Source organism: Magnolia sinica, chromosome 10 (genome assembly GCF_029962835.1).
Source record: "Magnolia sinica isolate HGM2019 chromosome 10, MsV1, whole genome shotgun sequence".
In the NCBI taxonomy this organism is placed as follows: Eukaryota; Viridiplantae; Streptophyta; class Magnoliopsida; order Magnoliales; family Magnoliaceae; genus Magnolia; species Magnolia sinica.
Genome location: NC_080582.1, coordinates 26,253,256 through 26,263,858, shown reverse-complemented (window position 1 = coordinate 26,263,858; position 10,603 = coordinate 26,253,256).

The window sequence follows — 10,603 nt, the reverse complement described above, 5'->3', positions numbered from 1 at the left end:
CAAAAAATAGCGGGGGATTCCATTGAAACCCTTTTGGGCATCACAGAAAATTTGGATCAATATGACATTTGTTTTCCTTCTTCGTCCAAGTATGTGTGACCTTGTGAATAGATTGGATGGAAAATAAATGTTATGGTGGGCCCTACGATTATTTTAACAGTGAGAATCATTATCCCCACTGCGATTTGTGGTGTGGTCCACTTGAGCTTCGGATATGATGATCTCACCAATTGGATGAATGATGTGGATATAATAATTACATCATTGAGGGGCCATGTAACTTTGATCTCCTTTGAACGGTTCATACAACTTGGAGCCTGAGGGGCATCAACACTAGTCTTCGCACGACACATACCCACACCAGCCATGTGGGGTGTACACGAACCGAGTTAGCTCGGTTAGCTCGCTCGACTCGACTCGAAAAAGATTGATTCGACTCGTTTCGAAGCTAAGTTCGAGCCGAGTTGAGCTAATTTTTTTAGCTCAAAAAAATTTCAAATCGAGTTCGAACTTGCCTGAGCTCAACTCGACTCGGATCGAACCTTAACTCGAATCGAACTCGGATCGAACTAGTTCGGTGACTCGATTACTTTGATATTGATGTTGCTCACCAAGTGTTTGATGAAATGACTCAATGAAGTGTCAGCTAGTGGCAAGGAATGTATGTATATGAAACAAATACCATTTTTTCTTGATTTTGATGTTGCCTATAAGGTGTTTGATGAAATACTTGCTGTTGTTTTACATATAGTGAGAAATTGAAAGTGCATGGCATGTGTTTGTGAAAATGGCGCAGAGGCTCAATTTTGGCTCGAACTAACCTGAGCTATTAACTGAACCGAGCCGAGTTGGCCAGTCAGGCTCGAGGACTGAGTCGAGCTGAGTTTGAGTCGAGGTCAGCTAGTGGTCGAGCTGAGTCGAGCTGAGGCCAGCTCGACTTGGTTTAACTCGGTGTACACCCCTGGCCACGTCGGTGGTGTGTGGTACACCAGCCAATCTGCTTCCTAAAAGGATTAGGTCAAATGGATGGACAACGTGGATGAGACACATATCGCCATGGGCCCCACAAAGTTTACTTAGTATGCAATCCACTTCTTAATATGTACATACTAATCGATGGAATTCGGTTCGGTCCTCACCTACTGCATGTCGATCGCTGCGTATGCCAACCTCTCAGTGTCGACACCACCCACAACGTTTTCTCTAAGATGCAGGAACCAGGCATCGAGCCTGATGTTGTGACTTACAATTCTCTAATCGTATGTGTCACTTTGCATTTCTTACCAGTAAGGCCCCTCAACCTATTCGATGAAATTCTTCAGACAGGTATCCTCCCCAATGTCTTGAGTTATAACACTCTGATGCACTGCTTTTTTAGTGCAGGACGGCTCGAAGAGGCTTACATGGTGTTTCTTGAAATGGTCATAAGGAATTTATCGCCATCTTCGACGATGTTTAATATGATAATTAACTATCTTTGTAAGACCAAGAATGCAGCAAAGCACTTAAGTTATTTAGGAATAGGGATGAGTTGGGGTTCGTTTCGGGAATTGTAAGGTGTGATACACTCATTGATGGGCTTTGTAAGTTGGGGAGGTTGGGCCAAGCGAGGAGGATCCTCAAGGAGCTCTGGGAGTCAGGACATGCTTCGAATGTTGTGACATATACGACGATCATGAAGTGTTGCTTTTAATTGGGTAAGGTTGAGTAAGGGTTTTAGATCTTTTCATAGATGAATAGCAGATGGTATGCTCGCGACTCATTTGTGTATTGTACGGTGAGCGTTGGCGAAGTTGGGAAGGCCAGCACTTGCATTAAGGAGATGGTTAGAGATTGGAGTGGACTAAGGAGATGGTTAGAGAAGGGACTGGACTGGATATGGTGGCGTACAACCTACCCACTAATGTGTATTGCAAAGAGGGTAAGTTGGATGCTATGTTCAAGTTGCTTGATGAGATAGAAAAGAGTGGATTTTTTTTTTTTTTTAAATTTTTTTATTTTTACGATGAGTAAATGCGTATGATCTTGGTTGATGGGTTGTGTAAGACCAGTGACATAGATGCAACCATCGGTCACTTGTAGTATATGGAGATGAGCAGCTTCTAACTAACGTGGTGGCTACCAATTGCTTGATCCATAGGTTATGCAAGGTAGGTCACTTGGACTTTGCATTCAAACTATTTGATAGGATGAAGTTGATAGATTCATTCATGTGCTCGTCGTTGCTGTATTGTTTTTGTAAGGCGAGGAGGTTCCATGCAGCATACAAAATCATACAAATTTGTTTAAGAGATGGAATAGAATTATAAAATATTGTTGGAATTGGTTAAATCGATGATGACAAATGCTAATATCTCTACCATATTATGTGGAGATGTGTTGTTTGAAGCTATCTGCGTTCTTAGTAGAGTCATATCTAAATCTGTTCTCGAGACCCCATATGAGATGTAGAGTATGAGGATTCCTTCTCTAGCCGGCTTATGCCCTTGGGGATCTCTGGGATATGTTTTCTTGCCCACTTCTCATAGACGTAAGCTTGGTGGTAAAAATACTGAGTGCATATTCATTAAGTACCTTATGCATCCAAAGGTATACGTTATAGTTCATGAGAATAGTGGATGATGGACTTAAATAGAATCGCAGGATGTAACCTTCATTGAAGATAGATATCCAGTTAAAAGAATCAGAAATTTGAGATAAATCCTTTTGAAATCTTTGAAGTTTCTTAAGAGATTAAACACTCTGCTTCTCACAATAGAGATGCTCCCATGCTTCATTAATACAGTGCGAGTATACCTTAATAGGCTCCTGAATTACTTCGAAGCAAAAGAGAATTAATTTCCCAAAGATACTTTCAATCAAGTGTGAAGTATACTCTTGCATTATGTCTAATAATGATGAACCTCATACTCATATCATAATGCATTGTTGTCTCCACTATGCAAATTTGGTTTACTATGTAACTGCTTTAGATGAGGCGATCACCTCCATGAAGAAAAATCAAGTGTAAAAATTTGTAAATCTACCACCTAATTATGAAGCGATTGGGAATAAATGTGCTCAAAATGGAGAGAAAAGCATATGGTACTGTGAGAAAGTGCAAAGCATGATTAATTGTTAAAGGTTTCAACAATGTGAAGGCGTTCATTATGAGGAGATATTTTCACCCATTACAAAATTCTTCTAAATCTGCACGGTTTTATCCATTATCATAAGTTTAGACCCGGATAACAAAGTTCGCATTCTTAAATAGTGATATAGATGATGGAATATATGTACAATAACTAGTGTGATGTCGATAAAAAAGAGCTCAAAGAAAATCTACAAGTTGTTAAAATCTATCTATAAAGTGAAAAAATCTTCAAAGTAGTAATAAATGAGGTTTTACTTAGCTATCACCAACTTTAGGTTTTCAATGAATGAAGAAAATTATAAGATCTTTTCTGATACTATCTCTTTACATAGATGACATCTTACTAGCTGGAAATATATGCGATTATTGAAGAGGATTAAATGTTGTTTTTTCTCGAAATTTGAGATGATAGATTTTGGTGAAGCATACTTTATTCTTAAGGTAAAAGGACCTCTGGAATTGGCCCAATAGGTTCTTGGGCTTATCTCAAGTTGCCTACATTAAAAAAATTATTATAGTGGTTTAGGATGGTAAACTTGAAACATGTTTTAAATTCCTATAGAGAATATTACCAAACTATACAGGGAGTCGTGTCTTTAAAATGACACTGAGAAATTAATTATCCTCAATAATGCAAGTGTAGTTGATAGTTTAATGTATATTATGCTTTATACTATATCATATATTAGTTATACAACTGGGGTAGTTAATTGTTATGAGAGTAACTGTCATATCCCAAAATTTGAGTATAGAGTGTACACCCTCAGACCCGAGTTTCGAGTCATAACTCGTACATTGCATACATAACTCATTCCATCATAAGATTATTCAGATGCAAAAGTAATATTCATTTTACATTCCAATCAGGTCTATTCACAATCATTCACATAAAATGATTTAAACACCAATATATGTCCATTCTCGACATCCATAAACATTCAATCAACATAAATTAGGCACCATTTGTCAATCAATATAACTTACCAATGAGTATTTGCTACAAACCTAGAATAGTTTAATTAAATAAAACCAATCGAATGCTTAAAATCCTATAACTAATACCATTATTCATTATATATGAATTATACTATCATAACAAGTAAAATTCTAATTAAATAATTAGAAATGGTCCAAATGCAGTCAGTCCCTTTTCTAATAAATATAGCCACGTCTCACATGGGTCGTGCACTAATTCAACCACAACTTCTTGTTCAAGTGTTAACTCATTAACTAATTGCTCATCTGTATGGTTTTTCCATCAATAAAAATGTACGATGGCTAGACTTAGTGAGAAAACCCAACATGGTTCATGCTTATTGAAATTAAAATATAATATAAATAAAATATGCAGAATGATATGGATGCAAATGGTGTATGAATGCATCGGATGAGATGATTATCCATTTGCTTGGGTTGGAGATCATCAACCTGCATCCACCCGTTGGGTAGGCTTGGGCATAGCCCACATCTGGTAATGATCTACCTGGATTGACGTTTCTTCTAGGGAGGGCCCCTAAGATCGACAATGCAATATGTTTGTATGATGGATGATGTATATGTTGTTGATAGATGTCTTAAATCTGTTAAATCAATAGTTTGTCGATGACAGTTTCGATGTCATCGAAGTCAACTTGATGCCATTAAGTATTTCCCGAATTTCCTCTATTGGTTGCTGGACATATTGGTGCCATTTTTCGATGTCATTGAAGCTGGGCCGAGCAATCGACAATTTTCGAAAAAACCATGTCTTGTCGCTGGATAGTTTTTGTTCATTGTTCGATTCCATCGAAGGGTGTTCAATGACATTGAACATTTTCATGCAGAATTTTGCAGATCCACCGAATTTGCGAAATTTATTTTCGATTTCATTTGGGATTCTTTCCAAAGCTATATATATGGGTGTAAACGGGATTGGGAGGGATTCTAATAGTTTTTATGTCATCTTAAGGTTTCAAAGGGGTGTAGTAAGGGTGAGATTCGAGGATTGTTCGAATCGGGTAAGGCTTTTCTCTTTGTAATTTTTGCTTTCATAGTAATTATCTGTCGCTTTATGCCATGGTTTTTTTTCGAAAGGGTTTTTCCATGTTAAAGCCTTGTGTTCTTCTTCCTTTTGCTTGGTCCCATTGGATTGCTATCCTAGATCCATCTTTGTGTGCTTCCGCCGTTCCCCCAACAAGTGGTATCAGAACTAACGTTGGGGTGCATGCTTGAATTTGAAGGATTAGTCTCAATGGAAAATACTAAGTTTAATATTGAAAAGTACTTAGGAAAAAATAATTTTGAGTTATGAAGGTTAAGATGATTAGCTTATTAACTAAGTAAGGCGAAAATAGGGCTCTTGAGGAGCGACCACTGTCTATAAGTGACGAAGAATAGAATATTCTTGATAACAACGCCTTATCCCCTATCTATTTGTGTCTCATAGATGAGGTCCTCTATAATGTCTTGAAGGAGAAAACTGCAGCGAGTTTGTGGGCAAAGTTAGAGAATTTTTATGCTAAAAAGTCCACTGAGAATCGCCTACACTTGAAGATACAATTGTTCAACTTCATGATGGCAGAAGGTGGAGATGTGGAGGTGCACATCGATAGTTTTAATAAGTTGATTTGCAAGTTGCTAGATATGGAGAAAGCGATCAAAGATGAAGATCAGGCATGTATGTTATTAAATTCTCTACCGACATCATATGAGTCATTTAGGGACTCATCGTGCACCAATAATAAATCTCTAAATGTGTACACTGTTATCTCATCCCTCTGAAAGAAGGCCATGAGAAAGATAAACGATGGCATAGGGACATCTTCTGATGCACTGCTTACGAGAGGTAGGAATACTGAGCGAGGTACATGATTTTCAAGACCAAATTCAAATCCAAAGGCAAGGGCAAAGGAAAATTAGAGCACTAGAACTGTGGGATGACTGGACACATGAAGAAGGATTGTAAAAATCCTAAAGCGAAGAAAGAAAAGTCGGCAACTTCTTCTAAGGAGGCCAATATTGTCACATTCGATGAAGAGACAAGCACAGGTGATGTGTTGTCAGTGTCTATGATTAGACACTTGTACGATGATCGTAAGGATGAGTGGATCCTTAACACAGGGGCGTCATATCACATTACTCCTCAACAAAGTTGGTTTGCCAGTTACAGAGAGTGCGATGGTGGACAAGTCTTTATAGGCAATGACAATGCCTATAATGTTGTGGCAATTGGTACGGTACATATCAAGATGTTTGATGGGATGGAGAGTACCTCGACTGATGTCAAGCACGTTCGTAATATGAAGAAGAGTTTAATTTCTCTTGATGCACTCAAGACTATAGGGTACAAGTTCACCGGCATCAATTGTGTTCTTAAAGTAACAAAGGGGGCACTCGTGGTTTTGAGAGCGCAGAGGCACGGAAACTTTTACGGGTTGATCGAAGCACTTCAGTAGGTGGAGCGGCAATGACTGTTGCGGATTCCATGTCTACACATATGTGGCATGCTTGTCTGGGCCATATGAGCGAGTGGGGCATGAAGGTACTTTCTAATCGATATTTGATTCTATTTTTTAAGAATTATGATTTAGATATGTGCGAGCATTGTATATACAGTAAACAATCTAGATTATCTTTTAAATATGAAAAACATATATATAAGGGATTGCTTGATTATGTGCACTCTGATGTATGGGGGTTATCGCCAGAGGTTTCCGTTGGAGGGTTGTCATGGTTTGTCTCATTTATTAACAACTACTCGCAGAAAGTTTGTGTTTACTTCATGAAACATAAATCCAAAGTTTTCACTATGTTTAAACAATGGAAGGCAATGATGAAAAAATAGTCAGGCCGAAAAATAAAAGTTAAGGACTGACAATGGTGGAGAATTTACTTTCATTGAGTTTAATAAATATTGCAAAGATAAAGGGATCATCAGGTACAACACGGTGCGCCACACGCCCAAACAAAATAGTGTAGCAAAGCGAATGAATCAAACTCTCTTAGAGAGGGCCCGATGCATGTTGAGTAATGCTAGGTTGGGCAAGGACCTATGGACTGAGGCCATTAACACGACTTGCTATTTGGTGAACCAATCCCCTTATACAGCAATTGAATGTAAGATCCTAGACGAAGTATGAAGTGATCATAAGAAGGACTACTCAGATTTGTGCATATTCGGTCGTGAGGCTTACTTTCATGTACTAACAGTTGTGAGAGATAAGCTAGACCATATAGTCAGAAAGTACATCTTTATTGGCTATGATGTTGGTGTGAAAGGTTACAGGTTATTTGACAAGATCACACGAAAGGTCATCACCTATCGTGATGTCAGATTCGATAAAGCTCCCTATTCCGCAAGAATAATCAAGAGGAGTAAAATGAACTAGAAAGGTTGATCGTAAACATTCAAATTGACAAAGATGATACTCAGGTAGAGATAAATGTGTAGATAGAGGTACATGAGTAGGTGAAGCAGCCACCTATGAGAAGAAACCCACATCGTAGTCGTATGTTATCAGTAAGATATATGGGTGACTCTAATATCACATATGCCCTCATTATAGATGAGGGGGACCCGTCTACTATTCAAGAGGCTCTTGATGAGCTTGATGCAGAAAAGTGGAAGCGGTTATAGAAGATGAGATGAACTCATTGCACAAAAACAACACATGGGAGTTAGTGGAGCTTCTGGTGGGCCAAAAAACGATCAGATGCAAGTGGTTATTTAAAAGGAAATAGGATAGATACCAAGCGAGACTGGTAACAAAGGGGTATACTCAGAGAGAAGAAATTGACTTCACAAAGATATTCGCGTCGGTAGTTAAGAAAGTATCTATTAGATTCATGTTGGCGCTGGTTGCTCAATACAATCTTGAGCTGGAACAGATGGATGTTAAGACTGCATTCCTGCATGGGGAGTTGGAATAACATAACTACATAAAGCAACTAGAATGCTACGAAGTTAAAGGGGCTGAGAACAAAGTTCACAGGTTAATGAGGTCGTTGTATGACCTAAAACAGTAATCTATATAGTGGTATAAAAAATTTGATTCTTTCATATTGAGTCAGAAATCTACTCGGAGTGAATATGATCACTATGTCTATTACAAGATACTGAGTGATGGTAAATTCATTATCTTAGTATTGTATGTTGATGATATGTTGATTGTCAGTCATGATATGTCTAAAATCGATGTACTGAAGACTCAGTTATCAGGGGCTAGAGCTGGGCAGAATTCGACCCGATCAGAATCGAACCGAAGGCTGGGATCGGTGCAAATTGAGTAGGACCACTCAGATCCAATCGTACATCAGATCGAGTTTGGATCGTGGTCAATCTGGGCCAATCTGATCTAAAATCTAAACGAACCCTAACCCCTCTCTCTACCCGAAGGAGGCGCTGCACCCACCCATCTCTCCTCCTTTCTCTCCCTCTCTCTCCCAATTTTCCTTCTCTCCTTCATTCTCTCCTCCTATCCCTCCTTCTTTCTCTCTCGGTTTCCCACATCTCCTTCTTTCTCTCTTCATTTCTCTCCCTCTCTCTCCCTAGAATCAGCTCGATCCAACTCAATTCAGTTTCCCAGACCGAGTCAGACTTGGTTTGGGTCAAGCCAGCAAGGATTCAGATCAGATCGAGTCAGCCCTGCTGGACTCGATCCCAGATCGGATGGAGTTCGGGTCAGGTTCTTGAAAAATCAAATCGAGTCGAGTTAGACCCAATCCGGTCCGACTCGACTCGATGCCCACCTCTATCAGGGACATTCGAGATGAAAGATCTGGGGGCTGCAAAGAGGGTTCTCAGCATAGATATTCATAGAGACAGGAAGAGGACTGGGCTTTAGTTATCACATGCTGAATACCTTGAAAATGTGTTGATCAAATATGGGATGAACCAAGCAAAGCTGGTGAGTGTTTCCCACGCGGGTCACTTCAAGCTTTCCTAAGAACAATATAAACCCATGGATTTACTAATATGAACCATTCATATGATTATTTACATATAAATTCTGAAATTGAATAACAAATGATCGATCAGGGTGGCTTATCGGATGATTGGATCATTCATATTCTTGAGGTCTTGACATATTTTGCGTCTATACATTGAATAAATAGTGTGGATATAACCACACATACACCGATGGGCCATCTTGACCTTCTACGCCAAGTGATACAAGCATTTGCACAAAAATCTCAGCTTTCCTTATTAAACATTTTCAGATCTGACTGGTATGGCCCATCTGATGGTCAGGTTAATCTGGAAGTTAGAGCCCTTGTGTATTTTCGCCTTAGGGATTGTATGATCTGTACAGATTTAATATGATTCGATCAAATGCACACAAGTCGATCTCTACAATAAGAAATTTCGAATGTAATCTTAGCTTTCTATCGTCTTTATATCGTATCTACCTACATATTAACGTAATGAACGTGTAGTCGATCCACACTGTTCATTGCATAGATGAAGTCAAATTACATTAAATTCATAAAAAATAAAGAAAGAATATCAATAAACTTATCAGATCTGAGCTCTCCAAAAATCCCTCCCCCCCTCTTTCTTAGTCGTATGTAGGGTGCTTTTTTGTTAAAATCTGAGTTGGAGTAGAATTCCTTTTACAACACGTTCCATGAAAGGAAAGGCTCATTTGAGAGGTTGAGAGATATGGGGAGACTTGGAGATATATAAAAGAGAGAAGGATTAGTGATATAGATAAGATATGAGATAAGATAAGAGATAAGGATTATGTTTGGATAAGGGATAGAGATGAGATAAGAAATCTCTTTCTCAAATTCAATTTTTTTTCACAGGCATTACAGTAACCCGGAATAATGTTATTGAGAAGTTGTCAAACGTAGATTCCACTATTTCAGATTAACCAATGACTGAATGATGTGTTGTGGAGGCATGAATCTTAAGCTTTAAGGATTTTTCTGATGTGTCCTAAGGGGAAGTCATTTTTTAAGTTATGTATTCTAATTTAGAGGAGATGTTATCTCATAGTCAAGAAAAAACCAATATTCTAGAACCCTTTCATCCATGGAGGTTGAAGACATTGGATGTTGTGTTGCAGTTCAGGAGTGTATATGAGTCTAGAGATTTTTATAAAGTCTAGGTGTTATACCAGACATTCATGAACCTGTGTTGTTGGGGATTAAAAAACATCTTTACCATTAGATTGGTAAATGATCCCAAACACCATTAGAAGTCTAAGCTCATTAAGATCAAATATCATTATGTTCATGATAAAGTGAGAGATAAAAAAATTTCTACTCAACTACATTCCCATCAAAGAGATGTTGGTTGATTGCATGATAAAACCTATAGCTAGAGACCCATACCGAGTTCACTTCAGGCAGATTGGATTTAGAAGAGCTTGAGAGATGTAGTTGTGTTCCTCTATGTTTTACGATGTAGCTTTGATCTCTCATTAATAAATAATCATTCTTTTTGTCTTATATTGTACACCGTTCTGACTAAGTATGCAGATCATC